The following is a 25,558-nucleotide window of genomic DNA, read 5'->3' as shown; positions in this document are numbered from 1 at the left end:
GGTGGAAGCATTCAACCGTTTACTCATTTACACCAACTCCAACTTCTCCACGAATTTTCGTTAACTCGAATTGAAGGATTTCGCTTAACACATATTTCACTTTTTCAAAACACAATGGAATTCCTGACAGGATAAACATTAGATTCCCTCACAAACATGGCGAACGTGTTTTAATAGCATACAACAGCGGCAGTGAAGCTGAATGCAGGCAAAGAAAAAAATGAAATGAAAATACTGAAATATAAGTAGGAAAGCAGCAGCGAGCGTACCCGTATGGTGGACTAATGTGCACACATCTTTACACACATACATAAATCTCTACACCCACACGAGCAACAAAAGTGGCAAACAAGTGAAATGTAGGATGGACAAAAAAAAATCAAAAGTGAGTGAAATCATCTTTGCAAAGCAAAAAGAAAAAAAACAGAAATGAATGAACAGAAATCCGACAAGTAAACCGGTAATAGTGGTGACTTGGAAAAATTGAATGAATTGCGTTGCTGCACTATCGACATTTACAAAAACAACCAAATTGACAACGCAAGTGGATGGCGCAGAGTGTGAGTGAGCATCAGCATCAGCGCACCATCAGGCAAAAAAAAAAAAAAACAGTATAGAGTATGCGAAAAAAGCCGGACCAGAGCTGAAATTAAATGGTGAAAATACTGGAAAATGGCAGTTTGAATGTATTACAAGCGATTTTCGATAAATGCGCAGAAGAAAAATTGTACAAACATGCATACTAGTACTTGCAGGCATACATACATACATACCCACATAGCGGAGATGTAGTCCGGAGATGAGATCCAGCAAGTAAGTAAGTAGAAGATACTCGTACAATACGAGTCGTATGCTTTTAAATGATTACCAGCGAAGTGAAGTGGATTTCGCTATGATTGGAATGTACTATCTACGCATATATTAGTACGCTTATGTGCACACATATATACTTACACATGTCCATGCGCATTTCAGCAACTAATGCAGTTGCTCATAGAAGATTAAGCACTTCCTGTCTTTAGCTAAGCTCCATCGATCTGTTGTAGAAACTGTTGTCAGCTGACTAGTAGTTTTTTACCAGCTTTTTTCAAATGGAATTTAGCGCTGATTGTAATGGCAGTTATCCATGAAAACTTTGAAAAAATATTTGCGTTTGAGCATTACATAATAAAGAATTGAAATTAAAAAAAAATTAAGTTAACTAAATTAATTAAAAATTAAAAAAAATTTAAGTTAAATAGAGCCACCCTAAACACTCGAACTCAGGCTTAACGGAGTGGTAGTATGCATCTCTTACGATTCAGCCACAGCAGTCGCTTTAGAGTTTACTGTGTATAACGCGAAATGAATGATTTATAACTGGCCAAGGCCTGCCCATCCAGCAGCATTAAAAAAAAAAACTCTTCGAGGACTTTTAACGGTATTAGGAGAACAAATACATAACTTTATCGACAACACTTTTGCTTTTAACACAGTCCATCGAATTGTGTAATACCAAAACGGCAATTCGTTGCTGCTCGAGCATTCTAGTTTTTCGCCGCCATTCTAACTTAACTCAGTGTTGGGCAAAATCGTATTTACTGAGTATTAAGTTTATGTTGTGGTATATGTCAAAGTAAAATTTACTTAAGTATTTTGGATGTTACTAAATACCGAATACTTAGTCTAAAATACTTAGTAAGTTTCACCTACCCGAAATACCGCGAACAGAAGTACCTTGCGGTTTTGTCTTTACTAAATACCGGATACAAAAGTACTTAGCATTTATGGCTTCACTACATACTAAATACTTGTTACTTACGCGGAGTAAAAAATAATAATTTCGGGATTTTCGTGACTATTTAAGGATTTTCGAGACTAATTCGAGATTTTTTGGTTTACCAAGATTGTGGGAACTATTTCTGGATTCTCTGGACTATTTCGGGATTTTACGAGACCACTTTGTAGAGCTCTCGGGTTTATGTTTGTATTTTCGAGACTTATTCGGAGTTTTCGGACTACTTCGGGATTTTCGGGACTCTTTCTGGATTATAGGCAGTACTTTGGGATTGTCGGGACTCTTTCGAGACTACTTCGAGTTTTCTAGAATTTGTTTAGGTTCTCAGTAATATTTCGAGATTTTCGAGGCTGCCTGAATTTCTAAGATTCCTGCGACTATTTCGGGGTTTTCAAGACTAAATATATCGATAAATATTCATAAATATATCGAATCAAATATCTAAAAGTAGTCTCAAAAATCCCGAAATAGCTCCGAGAATTACGAAATAGTCTCCAGAATCCCGAAATAGTCCATAGAATCCTGAAATAGTCTTGAAAATCCTGACTTAGTCTCGGGAATCTCTAAAATCCCGAAATAGTTCCCAAATTAAGGTGTGGTGAGGTTAGGCGAAGTGTGGTGGGAACAAGTGTGATGAGTTCAGTTGTGGAGAGTTAAGGTTTGGTGAATTTAGGTGTGGTGAGTTTAAGTGAAGTGTGGTGAGGTTATGTGTGGTGAGTTTATTTGAGGCGCGGTGAAGTGAGTTATGGTAAGTTGAGTTGAGGAGGGTGTTTATTGTTTAAGTTTCTCCTAAATCAAAAAGTAATTAGTTTGAGAGTATTTATCCATCGACTTGCAACTAGAAAACTTATAATATATTATTTAGCACCTGCTAAATACTTTCATTTGTTGTACTTTAGTATCTAACTTCTCCTAAATACCTAAATATTTTTTACTTTAAGCAACTCCTAAATACCAAAGTTTTTTTTCTTGAATATTTTACATCTCTAAGTACTAGGTATTTGAGTATTTAGTACCCAAGCTGGTACTTTAAAACAAAGGTATCTAGGTATGCCGATCACTGAACCTAACCTAAGGATAATTTCCAAAAAACAACTCGCATGAGGATACAAATTTGAATTAATTGATTGGATTTAAAAATTTTTCGAAACTTGGCATTTGTTTGCAAAAACTCCCAATAAATTATTGATAATTTTCTAGGCCGTTTAACGCAAATAGTACAACGTCCAGTCTTCGTATGGTTTTCGCTTTCGCATTAATAAGCTAGAAGTGCCAAAAACCACAAAATTTTGTTGCGATAAATTGTGCCAGCGTTGAAGCGAAAACTGTATAAAACTGCAAACTATTGCAAAGAAAATTAAGGCAAGCATGCCGCTTAACTGAAATTTGTTAGGGCGGCACAATTTCTTTGGAGAACCCAATCGATTATGCTTCGTTGCCGGAAGTAGAACAACTCATAAATTCAATACAAAGTTATGTTTTCCGATCACGCTGATGATTTTGGCAGAACAAGTTTTGTCATTGTCCAGCACAAGAGAATTTCTTTTTTGCTTCGCAGAAAAAAAGTAGTTTGGTCTTCAGCCAAAATCCAAATGCTTAGGGCCGATTTCATAATAAAATTAAAGAATATTTTAAAATTTAAAGGATGCTTTATTTCATAAAGCCACTTTTACCCAAAATGGAAATATGAATGACATAAAGACCAGTGTTTAAGAAAACAAAAGTATGTCATTTTCGTAGTATAATTACATGTTTATCACAATCAGCTAACTCAATTTGACTGAGATCAAAATTACCAACTTTGTTATTTCCATTTAAATGATCAGTTTCTTATTATTCAATTGCCATTGCATTATGAAAACTCTCCTTGTCTAAAGTACATTTAAATGACACTTTAACCAAAACTTTTGCAAAAAGAACTTAAAGTGTTTCATTATGAAATTGACCCTTAGGACTATAATTTTTAGCTATAACACAGATAGCGCCTCATTATATGTATTGTACTATGAAACGCAAAATTCATGGCAATTTTTTTATTGATATTCAAAAACTAGAATTCCAAAAATTTATAACTTTATGCAAAAATGTTATTACATGCCTAATGAATGATCGTTACCACACAAATATGTATATAAATCTGTACATAGTATATGTATAATAATGCCTTATACAGTGCCAAAAGTGGCAAGCACTTCTCGAAAACAGAACAAAATAAACATAAACGTGCATTTAACAACCGTTGTTGAAAGCCATTTTGTAGGCTCAGTATGATTTTTCGTAAATAAATTGGGTAAAATATTTGGACTTAACAGCAATTGGGTCTTGGCCAAGTTGGTGGCTGAAATACGTAGACAGTTATTGTTATTACCAGAGTAGTAGGGTTGCCACCCAGCTAAAAGCTAAGCTGAGGTAAAGATGTAAATAATTTAAGTAAACCATTACAAATAAATGCACCAAAAATGGCGAGAGGTTCATAGAATTCTGCAATGGTAATCGCCTCGTGGTAGGTGACACGTTCTTTTACCATAAACCAAGGCCCATTAAACAAGTAGCAGCATTGCAGCAAAAAACAATCAGCTGCGTGTATATTCAAATCCATTTTGCACTTTCGAGTCAGTTTATGAGTTGCCTTTTTGGTGTTACCAACAAAAGAGAGTCTTGAACTAAAAATATGCGAGACCATAGCTATTTGATTGACCGACTCAAAACCACTAAATTTTTGCAGCAGTTTGAGTGGTTGGAAGCCACTACACCGTTTTAGCCTCTAGATGCCCGAAGAAAACCTGCGAGCTAATTTTAGAACGGGCTGTACTCAGAACCAATTTAGCCTCTACTAGAACATCGGAGGGAGCTTCTTTCTGTCATAGGCAGCCTAGCCAGAGAAGAAGATATTACTACTTACCGCGGTGGGTTCCTTTATATATAAGATCTCGAAGCAGCTGATCAAAAGAAAAAAAATTGTAATTGAGCAGTTTGTGAGCAGCGCACATGTTCGTCTTCTGCAGTCGGAAGAGTGGCAGCTCGCTAGATATGATGACCACTTTGCCATTTCTGAACACGTTTAAACTGATAACGTTTTGACTTTTGCAGAACGACTGTCTGAATACCCATACCATACCATATCTATGATCTTAGAAGTTCACTGTAGGGTTGACAAGGTTGCTTACTCTCACCTCTTCTCTTTCTTTTGGTGGCTGGTGATGTGTTAGATGCTGCAACGAGGCCGCACATCGACCTTAGACTTCGATGGCGCATGTCCAGTTCATTGCAGAACACTGCCTACGCGGACGACATACATATGGCTTACCGTTTGTCTGATCTGCCTAAAACAAGTTTCTAAGTGTGCCAGCGAAATCTTGTGGTCTTCGACCAAGCTCTTTCATATAAATTGGCCAAGGAAATGCCGACGGTGGCGTCACTACGAATATATTGACCGCATAAGAGGAAGTGAATAGGCTACACTTTACGCATTTCAAAGAAGACATTGGAATGTAGCCCTGTCTTGTAGTTTAAATGGCAGACTATGCGAAACGTGGAGAACCAATTCGAGTTAAGCTGACGAAGCTCAAAGCGCTTTCCAGAAACAGAACCATATGTCACACAGGCCTATTACAAGCTTTATGCTCCACTTGGGATTAAAGTAAACGGAGAAAAAGAAGAATTTAATGCACATACAGGACCGTCGACAGCCGAGCCGGGCCCAGGAAAGATCTCATCGTCGGGCCCTTTGAATTGGAATATTTTTTAGTAAATCCCCAATCTTTCTTAGGTTTTATTTTGTATGAATTACGAATATAAGGACTTAGGAAAAATATATACTAACTACGCATGTATTAGTCTAAAGATAGTTTACTCGATACACAAGATTATTACAGTTTAACTTAAAATTTGTAATTTTTGGTGTATGCCTTTGGTTAATTGTTTTTCAATGAAAATTTAATAAAAAATATTAACCATTAACTAAAGTTCCGGTTTCTGTTTTTTAATAGAATTTTTTAAATTTTCGGTTACAAAATGTTCGGTAACGTTCAGAATAAATTTTCGTCATACTCTCCTGAGAATTTGGTTGAGAAAAACTTTCTTCTTCGTTAAACGCAAGATTTTTCTGAAAAGAAACTGAGTGTTGAATCAAGTTCCGGAAAGTATCAAATCGTCATGTTTCCTTAAGGAAGTCCAGTGAACATAGAAGACCTCTTGCTTGAACTGAGTCCCGTAATTTGCATACAATACTTATTTCTAAAGGTAACTCGTAGAAATTGTGTTTTCTTGTTTCACGCCATTTTTCATGGAACTTTCCTAAGGAACCAACATATACAGCAACAATTCTGTATTCTTGCAGAATCAATGTGAACTGATTCCTCAAAATTTAAGATTTTCGATTAAACTCTTTATGTTGGCAGCTTCTACATCAATCTCAGCATCTCTGGCTTGTAAAAATGTTAATCCGATAATTTATTGGGTGTCAGAAACTTGAGTAGCTTCAAAAAAGCTCTTAAGGTTAACAAGGTGAGCTGCGAAAGGTTTCGTACAATCAGCTCTAGCAAACCAACGAGATTGGGACACACACATTTTCTTATTTGTGTTTATGCTACCGCTCCATATAGGTGTTCTCGAAAAGTTTTCGAACTGACTGCCGAGATAGGGTGATCTTCCACTTAGCCATCGGTATGTACATTAGGACGGGTCAATTTATATGGGGGATTTTTCCGACTATGCGCGTTTAGCACAGAAGGATTCTACGTGTAATTCTGAGAAAACTTGCCGAAGAAACCATGCGTCTAGAATCAATTCGGAGTTTGCCAAATTGCGAAAATAGGTCTCTTAGCATTTTTCTAAAGTGTCGTAAGGAAATGCATAAATTTTGCATAAAAACATGCTTTAAAGGTTTTCTTTGGCATGAGAAAACTATATCCGCAATTATCTTCTTCTTAAAACCTTCACCAGAGGAATATATTTTAGCTATTATACGCGCATAGTAAAACTTAAATCGACCCTCCCTAATGTACATATTTGAATTTTTCAAAAATTTATTAGTTTTTTTTTATCTCGTCATTGTCCGGGACTCTCTAGGGCCGAGGCAATTGAAACCAATAACGCCCCCACCCCCTCCTCTCGACGCACCTGTGCCCAGATACCTTTGGATGATTAATACGTTGGGAAAAACTTTAATCTGCATATACTGCTTAATTTGGCAACCCTTAACGTTTTTTATTTTAATTCTTATAAAATATCGCCAGTCATTGACACTTTATTGCATATGTTTGAATTAGAAAAATCATGTGTGTACGGCCAATGTAAATACATAACATCGTGTGCTGCGTAATTATATCGAAAACCTAAAATAAACAGCAAAACTAAAAATATAAATGTGGTAAAAAAAATAGCAGCAATTACCAACGTATTGGTAAAAAGCGTGGCCGCACATAAAATCACTGCCTTTCATTTTTCACCACACTCCCTTATTTTTTGGCACAAAGGAAAAATATTTTCTTTCTTTGTTGTTATTTTTTTACTATTTGCCTATCCAATACAGTCGGTGGTTACTTATACGACAACTTTTGTTTTTGACCACTTCCATACGGTTCATGCCACACATCTCTGTCACCAGCGTGCAATTAATGAAAAAGAAATAAAATAGCAGCTAAACTTTTGTAGCTTTTGGCTGACCATTGGCATAACCACTCGCCCGCTTCAAATTCAAGTCACGCGTGCGACACAAAAGTCCAGCAGCGAGTATCGTTTTTTTTTTTGCTGTTCCAAAAATGTGTAGATTTTTGTATTTGGCGTTTATGTTCTATCGCATTGACAATTGTTGTTTAACAACACTGTTGTTATTGTTGGTGAGTTATTGCTGTTTTTGCAGTTGTCGTCTGATTTCAAGCTGCTGTAGTTCACTTTTTATGTACAAGCTGACAATTTTGTTTTTTGTTTCGTTTTATTGTACGCTGAAAAGCAAAAATTGCCCGGAGGCTAAAAGCGAATATTTTGCCAATTGTATGTACATATTTTGGCATGTACATAGCTTATTCAAAAACGAACAACAAGTTTATAAAGAAAAAAAAAAAGAAATGAAAAAACAATCGCCATGTTGTTGTTTACAAAATATCGGTATACACAAAAACAGATTTGCAATAAGGCTATGAAATGCAAGCCGATGTGAGAGCGCGATAGAATGGTAATAAAAATACATTGAAAAGCGGTTAATTCGGGGAGTCACGTGCAGGCATCATAAACCAAAAAGACAACAAAATTCAAATACATGCATATATGTACATAAATATTTAGTAAAAATGTGGAAAAAACGAGTATTCATGCAATAAATGGATCATGAAATTCTTATGAGAACAATGAAAACAATCTGGTGTTAAAAAAAAAAAATTGTTTTTTTGCTGTAGATAAAAAGGTTTAGAAATAACTTTAAAGTTTTAAAAATTAATGAACAGAATTTTGGCACCTAGCCTGCATTCCACGCCAGACTGAAGTTATTTGAATGCGAAATTTTCGGAATACTTTTCACGCTACATCAAAAGCCATTATGGATGTTGCATACGCAGTAAAATACTGAAATCTGCATTTGATGACTTGACTAAGTGAACGGGAAGGAATGGACTATGAATGATCTGATGAATTGTTCCCGCTCGTCGGGTGGGGCATCCTTGTCATGAGCCAGGTAGGCCGATGCTAGGAAGAGTGTGTTGGTGCCCTTCCCTCTCCACTTTCACCAACGGTTAAGTCTGCTGTACGGTAATTTGGACAGAGAAATACATTGATTGTTATGTGTGCTGATGTTATGTAAGTGTATCTGATCACTTCTGATCCACTGCTCGTGGATTAGGCTGACGTCGATGCTTCCATCTCCGAAGACGGATTCACAGATTATCTGTCACACATATTGAGTGCTCCAGGTTAACATGCCAAAGCGAATTTTGTTAGCGGCATTTGACAGAGCCTCAATGGATTCTTTGTAAAGGGTCAGGATAAGAGGTGTGTTGGTTTTATTTGGTTGCTAAACTTTTATAAGCTGCCAGTCTGTTATACACGGTATGTGTTTGTTTGCGAGCTTTAAACACTTCAGCAGTTTATCGCCTGGATCCTTCATGGGGGGTAACCTGATACGCGCACGAGGCCTCTAAGGGACGCCCTTACCTGGAATCGATCTTAGTTTAAGGCCGACGAATGCTTCACTTATCTTAGCGACGCACCCAGCTAAGCAATCCAAAGAAGCCTGGTCCGCGCGTCTTATAACCCAGGATACTCGAAAGGATCCAGAGGGCGTCAATCTCCCACCCAGCGGTTCTGCAGAGATACCGGCGTCTTCGAATTTTCGTCGACTATGGCCATCAGCAGACTGTCTTTGGCAACGTCACTTAAATAGCGTTGCAGCGGGTTGGAATCAGATTAAGTAGCCTGTTAAGGCTTCTTGCTCTCTCTGCCGGTAGTGTTGTCGTTGGTGGAACGATTTCTCTTTTGAGACTCGCCCTTTTGCTTTATGTCAGGAGGATTGGAATTTGCCGTTTACTTCTCTTTCAAGGAGCTTCCCCAACCACCTTTTTGTAGTACTCAGCATCAACTCGTAGGAAGCCGCATTGCTGGATATTTTGTCCAGCATGTAGACCTCCCTCTGGTAGCGCCTTTTCCTGATTTGGTTCAGGAACTTTTTATACTTCTTCTTCCGCTCTGCTCCCTTCGTTGTTGTACTGTGGTTGGCACTGCCGGCAGCTTTGTTATACATAATTTGTATGAAAAAACGCGAAACATCTTCAATCAAAAAAATTCTCAAAAGTCAACGGGATTTTTTATCAACTTTGATTTGAAATTTTTGTGAAAATTTATCAAATTTTTATACCAAGTTTGAAACAGGGCAGGATCTAGGGGGTGGGGGATGGGGTTAAATAGGGGAAATGCCATAGTCCTTAAAACGTGCAAAATTATAATTTGGGACGAATGCACCATGGCACATAAGAAATCGCTCAGAGCACTTGACCGAACTCTGCGAGATTTTCGTGGAAAAGACCAACCGATGGGAGGCGCTCTTATACTTCTTGCAGGTGATTTTCGACAAACATTATCCGTTATACCACGATCTATGCCTGCAGACGAGCTGAACGCGTGCTTAAAGGCATCGCATCTGTGGAACTATGTCGGAAAAATTACGCTCACAACAAATATGCGAGTGCATTTGCTGCAAGATACGTCTGCTCAAATATATTCAAAGCAACTTTTGGATATCGGAAACGGTGAAGTTCCTACTGATCGCACAACAAATGAGATATCACTTCCGTCTAACTTTTGTCAAATGCAGCAGAGCATTCAAGACGTCATCGTCAGAGTATTTCCCAACTTAACGATCAACTACCGAAATCCGGAATGACTCCGCGAACCTGGAATGCCTCCTCATGTGTTGGCGTTAAAAGTTGGATCACCAGTGATGCTTATTCGGAACTTGAACGCGCCAAGACTGTGTAACGGAACCAGAGTGATAATAAAAAAATTAACACCGAATTTGATCGAGGCTACAATCATCAGCGGTAAATTCAAAGGCGAAGATGTGGTGATTCCACGTATACCGATGATTTCCAACGATTTACCGTTCGAATTCATGCGGCTTCAATTCCCTTTGCACCTTGTCTTTGCAACAACTATAAATAAGGCACAAGGGCAATCATTAACTATCGCGGGTTTGGATTTGAAAAATTCGTGCTTTTCACATGGCCAATTATACGTCGCCTGTTCACGAGTTGGGACACCACAAAATTTATATATTTACACACCAAATGAAAAAACTAAAAATATTGTTTATCCCTTAGCATAAGGTATATAAAAAGGTATTCAATTTCAAAACTCTAAATACATGTGTTTTCCTTTGGCGTAGCAATGCGCGCCGGGTATTGCTAGTATATAATAAAATGAAATAAAAGTCTTTCATACTTGGGGGTACAAAATTTTGGATTCTCATCCCCCCCCAGCCAAAATCGGGTTCTCGCCGGCCCTGGTTTGAAATGTGGATTTATTTAGTGTTTATTGTATAACCTGCTAGACTTTTTTACAAAAAAAATAATGAGTATTAAATAAACAAAACAAAATTAGAGAAAACTGGTCAAAATATCATACTCCTATTATTTTGTGTACTACTGTATATACAGTGGGCGAAAAAATTATAGCCGCACCTTATATTGAGAAGTTTTAACTTGTTACTTTTGTTTTTATTTAATTTTTGATTATTTTTATGAAAACATAGTGCATTCTTTAACAAAACCCGTGTAAATCCAAACTTCAAACTTTCTGCAATATTAAAAAAAAAATCCGAGATTTCTCAATTAGATTTCCTATAAATATTTATTCTCAGTACTCTAAGTACAAGTTTGAAATGCCTAAAGATTGCCGTTAATTTTTTAGAATTTTTTTTCGAAGATGTTGCGGTTTTCTTCCATGTAAAAATAAATTGCATATATTCGTTATATGGAAGCAACTAGCTCACGCCGTTCATAATATTGCCATTTTAAGCAACCATCTCGCCGGATAAAGCTTCAAAGGGCAGAAAATATACCTTTTTGCCTTACAAGAGTGTGGCATTTGAAGAAAAGAGCACAAAGGTTTCTCACCGTTCGCCTTTATTTTGAGAATCGAACATGATAGAGAAATCGACAATCAAAAGGCGACATTTTTTGGTAGAAACGAAAACACCATTAAATGTTTATGGTTCTTAAAACGAACGAGTTTTTTCTACCCTAAAGGATTTCTTTACAGTACTTTCAGGTTTTTTTAGCCTACAGCCTTTGAGAATAATTACCAATTTATAAGTGCGTGTAAGTTAATTGCATTAAATTATTTTCTCCCGTGTATACACCGTCCAAAGTTCAACGTGGTGTCACAAAAATGTAAATAAATTTGTTTATTATTTACATATTTGTTTAACTGTGCGCGGCCTGTGGTCCATTGGCGACTACTGATTTCACATGTAAATTGTTGCCGCCGGCGTCAGAAATAATATTGGTTTACTGTGCATACAGACATGTGTGAACATGCATGAACGTATAGTCATAACTATCTAGCATGTGACTATGTGCATGAGTTCTGGCTTTTAGCCTTAAATGCTTGCCAAGCGATTTAACTTCACGAAATCGCTTTTTGATTACAGAATGCGTACGCCACATCAGCCGTGAGATATAAGCAGCTATATGTACATATAAATCCAATGTACATATATTTGTACAGTGTACATTATACCGCATACTACATTTTTATGAAAGAAACAAAAATTTAGCGTGTGCAAATTTTATTCGAATACTTATGTTGAGAACAAATTTTAACTGTAAATTTTTTAGAGGCCCTCAAAAGGTTTTGGCCTTATAGTCCGTTTTGATTTATACCTGCATTAATTTGAGAATACTATCCCTAGATTTTTTTTATTTTACTACAAATGCAAAGCACTCAAAAAATTGAAAAGAAAAAAGTATTAGGCTTTATTCACAAATAATACAGTTGTAATGTTTTTAACACTTGTGTGGGGCGTGATATTTTTAGTTTTATTTTAACGTTTCATGTTCTAAATTATTGGCCGATTATAACATTTTCAAAAGTTGAGCGAGTTTCTTTCTTGCTTAGCGAAAAAAAAATGTTTAATACCAAAAATTCTCAATATTTTCTCGACATAACGTCGCCTGGATAAAAGATTGCCGTAAGCGCCATTTTAACGATTTTAAGTTATAGATGCAGATATATATTTTAAAATAAAATCGTTCGACTGATGTTATCAGTTTTTGCATATCTCCTTTAGTATCGGAGAAATTCACTAACAATTTTTCGGTAATTTGGTAAAAACTTTAGTTAATAATGCTAGTCATACTTAACTAATCAAGATCTTTAAAATGGCGTTACAAAATTTTGAAAATAATTTCCGAGATACTCAGAAAAAGTTTCGTTAATTTAGTATAGATTTTTAACACACCTAGTGCCGTTTTTACAGCAAACTCGGGTGTTAACTTTAAATTTTTGTAATGAAAACCTGTAGTTAACTACCGAAGAGAGTTAACTCGTCACTGTAACAAGTAATTTTTAAGCAAAAAAACAAAACCGACTTCAAATCTCATATACAAATTTAGGAGTACCGTTAATTTTTTCATGATCCAATGATCGCACCGAAACTAGATTAGTAGGGGACCACCCCTGAGACACTACCATTCCGATGCGAATTTTCGAAAGCGGTTGACGTGGTCCAAAGTTATGCAGTAACATACGTGAAAAAAAAATCATCTCAACGAATTAATAACCTCCTTTTTTGAAGTCGATTATAAACGGTCCTTAGTGTTATTTCATACAAGGTGGCTGCCAAATTGTTGACAAATGTCGCAGACGTCCAAATTTTACTAATGAAAATCTTTCATTTACTCAAAAATAATTAGCAATAAACCAAAAAAATATACATATACTTAAAGAATTTTGTGAACTAGTAACTTTCTTCGATACTTTGGAGAAAATCTATCATCGTATTTTCGAGAAATTGCATTCCAAACTTCGCTAAATCTTCTTTCGTGATACGCCTTAGTGTACAGGTCTGTATTGTTTTTTTTTTTTTTGGAAAATATTTTCAAGTACATGTAGTATGTAAATGCATACAAACTCGCGTTTTCACACCGGCGCGTTGATAATGCTTTACCGATGAGCATATACAAATATGGCTATGAATATGAAATTCTCGCGGCATGTTGGAATTTTCGTATTTTATTTTCCGCTTAAGCTCAAATAAATTATAATTTCTCGCATTAATTTACTGCATCCTTAGCAGCCAGTCAACGAAATCAGTTGTTATCACTTTCACACACTTTATATAGCGTAAATCCGTCAGTTAATAACACTGAATCACAAATTTGTGTTTTTACTTATTTTGTTCCAATTCCTATGTAGAATGGCTCACAGATTCCGAAAATTTAATTAATTTTTTTCTGTGGTCAAGATTTCGAGTTATTTTCAATTTACAGTTATTCAGCTTAAAAAATGGGGTGCACTTAATCACTTATATCTTACGAGCATATATAACAGTTGTAATACGAAATACGGCAAAAGAAAGCAAACAAAATTTTCCATAAACCGTATAGGTACACATCACTTTTCGATAGGGCTGACAGATTCTGAGAAATTAATTGTTCATTCCAGATTTTTTGTTTATTTTGGTGTTAAATTAAAAAAAAACTCGAACTTTAACAGCGAAAAATTAAAAAAATAAGCGAGGTTCTGTGTAATATTTTTATATTTTTTTTTTAGCTTGTCTTAAAGCCCGTGCTACTACAAAAAAAATCAAGCTACTTATAAAGAAAATCGATGGATAAATAAAAAATGAGTGGTCAAATAAAAATGCGCAAGTATGAAATATGAGCAGGAATCCACAGTCGGGAAAGTAGTAATGCATTACATGCATGTATTTCTTATGAGTTCTCGAATCTATTACTGTCAAATATGTAATCAGCATTCTAATATATCCAAAAGGCCAAAAAATTTCATATTAAATTACATTCATTTCTCGATACTAGGTAATACAAAACTGCATGCCCCACTTTTCTCAGGACATCGCCGTGGGGGAAAAAATGCATTTTCGAATATGCAGAGGGTTGTTTTACTGTTTATTTTTTCGATAACTATACATACATTATATTTTCCCACTGGGACAGTGTTACTCATATCTACATGGCGTATGAGTAACATTCTTTCGTGCTGATATCTCATCTGTCACATTTCGTATTAAAATTGCTCAATTATTGTTTTTTTTTTAATCCGAATAGCGGTAAATTGCAAAAACTTAAAAAATATATCCATAAAAAAATTTGGATAGTGACAACCAGTGTGCAGTTTTTGCTGTAAACCAGTGTAACTTTTTAATTATTTTCGCTTCAAAACCACAAAGCCAAGGGATATTTAAATATACAAACTTAAAAAAACTTAGTGTTTTTAAATGCTCACCTTGATTTTATGCCGGACCACGCATTAAGTTTGTTTCAACTGCAATTAAAAAGAAAGAAATACTCTTATTTATTTGTGAAAAACTTTAAAAACAAAAAACATATTTTCCATTTACGCAACAGATAAAACACAGTTAAGAAAATGTTGACAGCTTTTGGCTTAATACAATGCAAACTCATTTATGTAATTAATTTGTGCAAAATCCCTAAGCAAAGCGCCAGTTGAGCAACAGTCCAACTCACATACATATATAGTATTTCCCAAAGTTTCACAACGTTTCACTTGGACGCACTTATTTAGCTTTCTAGCTTTCTCTCTATTTATTTTCGTTCATTTATTTATCTAGTTTATTTCATTTGTTCAATGCGTTTAACTAAATTATCTCTATCTGCATTCTGGCAATTTAAGCAAAGCTGTATCCCTAAAGATTGCTACGACACAAGCCAAGCAGCCAACCTGCCAAGCAACCTAGCAAGCAGCCATTCAAGGAAGCATTCATTCAAGCAGCCTAACATCTACATACTTACATATATGTAGATCAACCCAGCCCTAGCCGATTCATGAGTAGCCCATCTCCTGAAGCCAAGCAAGCCAAAACCAAGCCCAATACTCCTTACACAACGAAACACACCGCACCTTCCGTCCCGACCAACACTCACTCAACCATATCCCTCAAGTATTACCAAATTACCAACAAAGTGCGTTGGTTGATGAGCTTGAGGCAAGTTGAATATTTTGACGCGACAAATCCTCCTTCCGTGTTGTTGCATAGTACGCTGTATAGGGCAATCTCAAGAGATGTCAGGCAAATTTATTTCACAACGACGCGCCTTAGCGCTTGCTGCCAAGACGACCCACTTTACACCAACAACAACAACAAAAGCAACCAAGAATACAGCAAATTTGCTCAGTTTAGCTGCACATTAGACGCACAGAACGACTGCCAGCGAAAATAGCTTGTTATGTGACGTTGTCGATTATTCAACGGCTGGTTGTTGTAATTGGTGTGAGTGTGCGTGCGTGCGACCGAGTGGTGGCTTTGTAACCGGTGTTGCAACACCGGTTTGGTTGGTTGGTTGGGAGGTTGGAAATTGTTGCCATACTTAGCGTACATAACAAATGTACGATTATTTGTTGCTTTGCTTATTTATGAGCGGATGAGTGAGAACGTTTCAGCGTGGTTGGGGTGTGGCGCTGACGCATAGGAAGTTAGCGCATTTGCATATAAAAAAATTGTAAGTAAAATGATAACACCAGGGCGTATGAGTAACAGATTAGCGCAATTGTGTGCGAATATCAAAGCAAATTTTATGAGGCTCTTTGAAAGTAAGTGGGGATGTCTTTTTTATACTGAAAATGAGGATTTAAAAGTAGTTTTAATATAATATTAAATTGTGTGCTCAAATGGCAATTGAAGCGCAAGTGGGAAAAGTATAAGTGAGTATAAGAAAGCAAATGTATTTTGAGTGCGTCAAAGGCAAAAAAATTCATATGCCCTATAGTATAGGGCAATATGGACCCTTTAAATATACGATGAAGCGATTATTGGAGAGTTGAAGGGAGAGATTTCTCAGAAGATCTACAGGCCTTTGCCCGTAGGTGACGGCAAATACCACTGTCTGAATTCCGGAAAGTGCTTCAGCCTTAAAAGTACTAAATGTGTTACCTGCTGGTAGTGGTAAATGAAGAGCAAGGTCTTACTATGCAATGGAAAACCCCAGTTTAGAAGGACTTGGGTTTACTTGGCATTAGCTGGCACCGCAGAGAAACTACTGACTTTCTGTATTGAATTCGGCCAAAATCGCTTTAGCGGTAACATCACCAAATAAATAAAATTAAGAATATCGTATTATAAATGCCGTTGATGGGGACGACCGTCTTGCACTTATACTACCCTACTGCTTGAGTTATTACAGCAGCGAACGCTATTATGGCAGCGCCCATAACCGTGACACAGAGCACCCGCCAAATTGGCAACTTGTTGCCCTCCTATGCGCTATCCCGAAAGACAAGTTCCTCAGCCTTTTAGTAGTAGTAAGCTCACAACCAAGTGAACAGCGCCTGCTGAGATTGTTGCTGAGAGAGTTGATGTCGTGCAGTAGGTTGGCCAGTGCATTCATCAAATCATGTCATTCTGGCAACTGTCTTTCAATAAGTTTTCAAAAATTAAAAGGACTTAAAATAAAGGCATTAAAATAGATAATATATTTTTCTTAAAAAAAAATAAATCTAAAAATTTAATGCAAACGATATAACTAAATAATAAAGAAAGCGTCCAAAAATTAAAAAAGAAATTAAATTAGAAGAAAAGCGTAAACAAATTAAGAAAAATAAATAATGAAGTTATAAAGATATATTTCACTTAAAAAAAAATCTTAAAAGTGAATTAAAAAATAATAAATAATAAAAATTACTAAATTATAAAAATAAGTTCCTTGCAACTAAATCAATTTAAAAATATATATTTTTTCTTATTAAAACAATAAAATTTAAAATTGCAAAAAACAAGCAAAAATATAAATAAACAAGTAAGAGCAGCGCTGTCTTCGGCTATGCCGAAGGCTTCATACCTCTCATGAACATCTGCAAATTTTACTTTGACAGATTACTGATTTTGAATACATCTGCATACATCGATAGAGGAGTTACATACTTATATAAAAAATCGCATCTAAACAATCAGAGGTTTGGAAGATATACTTTATATGACACCAATCTAAGTAATTTTCACTGCTGTGGGATCGGTATGTAAACCGGTAACACAATTTATTGGATTTAGTTTCCTACATAAAGGAGATATATGGCAAAAACTGGTATCTGAACAATCGGTGCTATAGGAGATAAAGCTTATACAGCATAGATTTTGATGATTTTCTCAGTAGACTTTGTATTATTATTTATAAAATATCTTACGAAATTTATCGGTTTTAGCTGTTCAAATAAAGAAGTTTTAAAGTAAAATCCCATATCTGAACAATCATATGTATGGAAGATATATGTTGTAGTCATCCGATCCTTGTTATTTTCACTGTAAGTATTCTGTTAATAATGAGTGAAAATGGTGCGAAATTTCATGTTCCTAACTGCATAAATGGAGGAGTTATGATAAAAGACCTCATATCTGAACAATCAGTTGTATGGGGTCTGCAGGTTATAGTCACCCGATTTTTGTTATTTTCACTGTAAGTCTTCTGTTGATAATGAGTGAAAACAGCGCGAAATTTCATGGCCCTAGCTACATAAATGGTTGAATTATAACGAAAAATCTCATATCTGAACAATCAGTTGTATGGGAGCTATAGGTTATAGTTACCCGATGTTTTTAATTTTCACCCTAAGTTTTCTGTTGATATGTATTGAAAACAGTGCGGAATTTCATGTTCCTAGCTATATAAATGGAGGAGTTATAACGAAAAATTTTATATCTGAACAATCAGTTGTATGGGAGCTATGGGTTATAGTGACCCGATCTTTGTAATTTTCACTGTAAGTATTCTGTTGATAATGGGTGCAAGTATTGCAAAATTTCATGTTCGCAGCTGCATAAATGGAGAAGTTATAATGAAAAATCTCATATCTGAACAATCAGTTGTATGGGAGCTATATGTTATAGTGGTCCGATTCTTCCGGTTCCGACAAATGATTAATACATTATAAAAATACACCCACCTACCAAATTTGATCCGGATATCTCGAAAACTAAGAGACTAGATTGCATACAAACAGACAGACAGACGGACAGACGGACAGACGGACATGGCTAAATCAACTCAGCTCGACGTTCTGATCATATAAGTATACATTTTAATGGGTCTATCTCTTTGTGTTCTGGTACTTACAAACATCGGACCAAAGTTATAATACCATTTCATGCTCATGAAAGGTATAAAAATAATGATGGTTTTTGCGACCGTTCTATAATAACTATAAATAAAAAAGTATAGTAAGTTTCTAAAAGTAAAATTAGACGCAAAGAAATTTAAAATAGAAAAAAAATATTAATAAAAGAAAAAACTTAAAAAAGTTCATAAAAACTAAATGAATATTTTTCTTTTTAAAACAATATAATCTTAAAATTTAATAAAAAAATAAAATAAAAATAATAATTTGAATTAAAAAAGGACAAAGATTAAATAAATTCCCAAAAATAAAATGAAACTAGAAATTGTTTTCTATTTAGAAAAATAAAATTTGAATAAAAAAACCAAAACTAACCTAAAAAATTAAATAAGTTAATAAAAATAAAATTTAATTAAAAAACATGGATGTATATTTTTCTTTTTAAAACAATTAAATCGGAAAATGAAAAGAAAATTAATTAATTAATTAAAAATAAATAAATTTAAGAAATTCCGCTGCCCTAGGACTGAAAGCTCGCATATCTCGAATGACATGCTAGGGCTTTGTGCACTTATTTACAAATGCTTTCTGCCGAAAGAGCTTTTCATGATGTTATCGCACAGTTTCCTAAGTAAAAACACTATCAGCTGATTGCCAAAAAATGCCTGCAGCTGAGATCACCTAGGGAACATAAAGTCATGATTTTTATTTTGACTGAGCAACCTCACAGCTCCGCGGTCGATAAAATTGACGGTTCCGAAATTTGCTGAAGCCCGTGGTATCCCATCACCAACCAGGTAAATAGCTACCATTTACACATGAACAAAAGATTGATCGACAAGGAGCAAGGGGATCAAAGTAGGTAGCCTGAACCCACAACAACGAAAGAATTTTAACCAAAAGCAACCAGAAGATAAACTATGGCTGTGGAAAGACCACCCTCAAGATATTAAGTCCTGTCTCATATTGGTGTAATCTCTGTTCAAGTTCTTTTGGTTAAGTTTATCTTCAAGTCGGCTCGGGGTATTGTCATCCTACTGGAATAAAACTTCATACTGTTGGTTTTTAGTCCAGAAAGAAAGAATTAAATAGATGAAATTTCGTTAAAAAAACAGTTACAAAATTTTATAATACGTAACAATATTTTTTGCTTTTAAAAGGTTTTTTTTTATAAAGGTTTTTGTATCATAAACGATTTTTTAAAACCCATTCAAATCTCTCTGCTTTATGTGTATGCATATAGATACATATGTATGGATATGTAAGAGTAATACATATGTACATACATATATGCCTTCGTACATACTTGGTACTTACCTCATATTCCTGAGTGAAGAATTGAGTTTCTGTTTCTTCACAAGCAAATCCTTTTCAAGTCAAAGCATATGTATAATACACATTTTACTTATATAACCACAAAAATTTACAGTAATTTAGTGAATATAACAAAAAAAAGCACTCGACTCAGCCTCACACTCACATTCCAGTTATAAATACGTAAGTATACCCCGTACCTACATACGAAGCAGTTCCAATGTACATTCATGTGCAGAAGCTAAATGGCGGAAATTACGTAGTCGTCTTATTTTGCTTCTTTATGTACACATAAGTACATACATTCCGTTTTGTAAATTTATGTTGAAAAGTATTGCGGGCGGACTTACACTTACAACTCGTGCAACCGAGTGTAAAATGAACAACGCATATGCAACCACTACTGTGGTGAATGGCAACAAAAGCTTTGCGACTAAGATGACGGCATTTCCACCGTATGCCCACAACACGCGCTGCTCGCTACCAGCAAAAGCTAATCTTTTCAGCCGCTTAAGTACCTGACGTAGGTACAAAAGCGTAAATCGTTTTTGCACAAAAGGCAAACGCATGTCACTTGACAAGGTGATGACTTGACTGAGAGGCATAAGTTATTGTACATAAATAATGCTTGAAAGATGATACATAAAACGCACTGCTGGAGTGGGGAATCATTTGTAGTAAATTTTAGAATGTACGAAAATGTCTTGAATGAGAATACATGTTTTTTCCTTTTTCTAAGAAAAATTGCAGAAATCGGAAATCTCGAATTTCCAAAAAAAAAGAAGAAAAAATGCCTGCTTCCTTAAATTGCTTAAGGGATGATCGCTGAAAATTTTATCACAAATTTAAATTCCTTTTTAGTCGGCCTGGGTGATTTGACATGAAATGGCTTTGCAGCAAAAAAATACTAAACAAAAAAATTTAAATCACCAATAACACTGTAGAGAAAAGCTCAAGTTCTGAAATGATACAAAAAAAGGCCGAGGCACGTAAACTTAATTTTGGGTCGTAGGGTATGGATGTGTATACCGTTTTTCCAGATCAGGTTATTTTCCCAAGATATTTTAATTTTTTATAAAATAATCAAACTTTATGTAAAAATTATATAAAATAGAAAACCTTTAGTAATTTTTTCATTTTTATTAAAGCCTGTTCTTTTGCAAAAAAATCAAGTTACTAATAATGAAAATCGATGGATAAATAAACAAGTTGTGAAAGCTTAAATGAAAATGTGCAATAATTTTTTTGTATGAAATAGGCGCGGGAAGTATTATTAGTATCACTCTTACGCCATATTGTACTTGGTCGTTCAGGTACATGGCGTATGAGTAACATTTGCCATGTTAAAGTTTATAATTTTTCATTCCCAATGCAAACTTAAAATGAAGATATCTTGGGAAAATTATCTGATCAAGATCCGTAATCGATTACCCAGAATTAAGTTTACGTGTGTCGGCACTGTTTGTGTCATTTTAACGTCCCTACATTGTTATCGATCCTTGCACCTCCAGAACTCTACCATATCGACTATGGAACTACGAAACTGCCTGCACCATATAAGGGACAGAAATGCACTAACACCGAGTGTTACCGCATAACTTTGGACCACAATAACCGATTTCTATAATTCTTTTTTTTTTAAGGAAAGGCGTTACCTCTCAGGCGGTGCCATGTTAATTTGGCTTTAATACGATCATTGACGATAATCTTAAATTTTTATATTAGAATTGAAGTCGATTTTGTTTTTTGCTTAAAAATTACTTGTGAATATTCACTTTTTTATATTTGAATGGTTTAGCCTAACAAAGTGATATTTGATAGTGAGAGTTTTTGTTACTTTTTTTCAGTGCGTAAGAGACAATGCTTCTGATAAGTAATTTGTATTATTACATAATTCATGTACTTATAATGGTTTTTTTTTTTTAATACAGATAAAATTTTATTATAAGTGTTGAAGTGAAAAAATATTTTTGGTTGCTTACTATTGCCTCACCGGATTTTTTACGCGGCTTTTTTAGAATTTTTACATGGAGCACCTGAATTTATGCGGATTTATGCTCGTCATAATATTCGCACTAAAGACAACGCGGAAGCTGAGCAGTAGAGTTTAGCAAATGATCTCAACTCGTAATCGTTCCAGCCAATAGGGGATTTGCAAATCAAAGTGCAGATAATTTTAAAGTTGAACCGTAAACTGCAGCCATATAAAAATCCAACTGTGCTAGCACAGCCACCGCAAGACCCCCAAACGTTGATTTAAAAAAATTAAGATTTCCCTTGCCCATCTCGTTCACCATAATTAACTACGCACGACTTTTTTTAGGGGAATGTTGAAAAGACAAATTGTGTGTTAATAAACCAGAGACTATTAGACGGCCTAAGCGTAATATTTAGTGGTGTAATGGAATCTCTGTCTCGACTAAAGTAATGGATATTTTTCTTACTTAATTTTTCACATAAAGTGCCTCTTAAATTCAATACAATGTATTTATTATAAAAACCCATTAAACCAAATGACTCACCTAGAAATGCACCCGGTAGGTTATACAAGGTAATAAAATGTGAGAGAGTCTGCTGCTGAGACTAAGGCAGTCACATGAGATGCAACAGTTCCACCTCCCCTAACTCGCTCAAATTGTGGAAGAAGCGCGAACCCAAGTGCTTGAGTCGCTTCGTCTGTAGAACTGGACATCCACACAGTTAGTGCTCAATTGACTCTTCCTCATCCTCATCATGGCAACCTCTGCAGAGAGCAATTACTGCTATTTATTCGCTACCGTTGAAACATTCGTGCTATAGTACAATGTCCTGTGACGACGCCGGTAAGGACTCTTACTGCAGATCTATAGAGCTTCGAGAGAGTATGTCCCTTGTATTTTTCCTACTAAGCCGCGGCCATAATAACCTTGTGGTCTCGCAGTTTTCCCGTTTGTTCTAGAAGTCATACGTTGCGACCACGGTGTATTCATCATTTTTCCTAACATGATACGTAACCGGTGATAGTACGGCGCTATCCGCTTCGCCTATTGGCATCTCTGAGCCTCATCTGGCCATCTCATTAGCCGGTTTCAATATTGCTATGTCCGGGAACCCAGCATAGAGTCACGTTGATACGGCTCAGTGACGCCAGCGTGGTGCAACATTTTCATACAATTCCCGATTTCACTATTTTAGATCCACTGCCTTCAGTTCGGCCTGACTGTTGACAAAAATAGTGGCTTTATCTTCTGGAACTCTACTACAAAGTAAAAGACTAGCCGCCCTCTCTATAGCGTAGATCGACGCTTGGAAGACACTGCAGTCGTTCGGTAGACGAACGGGACCGGTTGATCAGCAGGCTCCGGTCCTTGTTCCATCTTTGAACCGGCAGTGTAGAAGGATACACCTAATGGGTATCTTCGTATTGAAGTCCCAAACAGGCGTAATGTAATTTTTTTTTTGTTTCCTTGTCAAAACTCGCATTTTTTTTATAAAAATAGGAATATCTTGGGAAAAGGACTTAAATTAGTCATTTTCGTTGTTGGTGTTTCCGACAGGGTTGGAGTGTGATGTAATGTGGAACGATTTTCCGTCATCTCTTGTCAAATTTGGTTTGGAGACAAAGTTAAATTAGCTTAATGTGTTTTATTTTTTAATAATCACTACTTTAAAAATTATGCATTCCAAATCACGTGTTTTTTAACTACAATTTAAAAATGTATTATTTTAAAATTTGCCTGTATTAATAAATATGTGATTTAATTGATATGTGATCAGTTTATCGTGAATTTTAAATAGCTTTATTTCATTTATGTTTAAATGCTTTCAGTTATTGAATTTTTACTCATATTCATAAAAGTTACGTCTCAATGTGAATCCCGGAATTACTTAAAAAATTTCTCGAAATACCGGGATACACATTTTTCTCATATTTTAACATCCCTAGTGTATAAGTACATATCTACACATATATGTAAGTATATTCGTCCAATGTGCGTAGGCAACAACCGGTAATTGCTTGTTTGGCTCTGTGCATAGCTCGCTTTTCGTGAATTAATTCCTACGTGTGTGTACTAGGGATGCCAATTTTCGGGATTTTGTCGATCCCGGGATTTTAGGGATCTGAAAATACAATCCCGGGATCCCGGGATCGTCCCGAAATTCAGGCAAAAGTGCAACACATCTGTGATCATCCTATTATAGTATTTTAAATCAGATTGATATAACAAAAAAAAAGTACAATTTATTGTAATTCATTTACATATTTATTAAGGCGATAAATCAGTATTTTCAATCAACAAAAAACAAACATAAAATTTGACAAACATATATGTATGTATGTATGTACATATCCTCATTAATTTATAACATAGTTTTTGTACTACAAGTACAAATGCATATACTCACAGAAATATTTTGCATAGATTTTTTTTCCAATATATTCAGAATATTTTTCGTGGTATTTTTTTTGTTAATTTAAAAAAATGTATATGTATGTGCAATTTTGAAGTTGCTAAAACAACCCGTTGACATTTTATAGTTTTTTTTTTGCCACAAAAAAATTCGTTATAAGGAAGAAAATGCCCAACATCGTCAGTAAAAAAAATTCAAATATCAAGGGAGTTTTTAGCAACTTTAAAATTGCACTTTATTGTATTAAATTGAATGGGCTATAAAACTGCATAATATAATTTTTTGTAAAAATTATGATTAAAAAGTTTGATATTTTTATGATAATTTGGTGAACTTAAACCAACTTTCTCTAAAGTGTGAAATTTTGATTTACATGATTTTTGTTGTAAAATGAGCTATATATTTTTTTAATTAACAAAAAAATACCATAACAAATACTTTGAATATTGCAAAAAAAATCGATGCAAAATATTTTTGTAAGTGACTGTATTTGGTACAGCAGTAACTGCCTATATAACTATATAAAATTTTTTAAATCACTGTTTGAGATCAATTTAAAATATTATCAGTATATTTAAGCAAAAATAAAAAAGTTAACACATTTAAGTAAAAAATAAATATATAAGTGCATCACCTATTCCATTTTGAGCGAAGCAAAATTATTCCTTCTTTTGATGGAAATGCGATCTTAAAGAAATTATAGCATTAAGGGTTGCAAAAAATTCTTGTTTTGCCCTTGAGAGGGGATATTTGTGATAAAAATTTAATTGGCTAACAAAAAAATTGTGTCCAGCGACCAATCCCGGGATATTCGGGACTTAAAAAAGACTGAAAAGATTGGCATCCCTAGTGTGTACAATAGGGTGGTCCAAAAATGCATGAGAAAAAGTTAAGTCGTCCTATTTTAATGTTCTCACCCACTAGGATTGTTCTATAACGAATAAAATATACCCCTGTTTTTTTATTTCGAAATAAAAAATACATAAAAAACAAACAATTTTTCCTGGAAATGGTATAGAATTCTTGAAAATCAATATTTTTCAATCCGAAAATTATGTTTCTCTTCAGGAGACAATTGTTTATTTGCCATTTTTTAATGCTAACGACTGAATTTATCTACTATTAAAAATTGTTACACAAACAATTTAGTGTTAATATTTTTAAGAATTTTATACCATTTCTACGAAAAAATTTTCTATCCCCATATAAAATGCATGGAAAAGTTTGAGCGCGTTGACCGACCTCTAGATATTTTTCCTTTCAAAATAAAATAAAAAAAAA

At 35.0% G+C, this 25,558-nt stretch overlaps 1 protein-coding gene across 1 annotated transcript in view; it reads right to left on the bottom strand.

Annotated features, from left to right (window-relative positions):
* Positions 1 to 25,558, bottom strand: part of LOC118733735 — a gene marked incomplete in the record, with an annotated part of 802,810 nt that overhangs the window by 400,406 nt on the left and 376,846 nt on the right. The window contains 1 exon segment of the mRNA XM_036463268.1: positions 14,757 to 14,770.

The sequence above is a fragment of the Rhagoletis pomonella genome, unplaced genomic scaffold, assembly GCF_013731165.1.
Source record: "Rhagoletis pomonella isolate Grant_MI unplaced genomic scaffold, Rhpom_1.0 Rhpom_scaffold_00002, whole genome shotgun sequence".
Lineage (NCBI taxonomy): Eukaryota > Metazoa > Arthropoda > Insecta > Diptera > Tephritidae > Rhagoletis > Rhagoletis pomonella.
The sequence above is the reverse complement of the archived record's forward strand: the minus strand, read 5'-3'. Positions and strand labels throughout refer to the sequence as shown.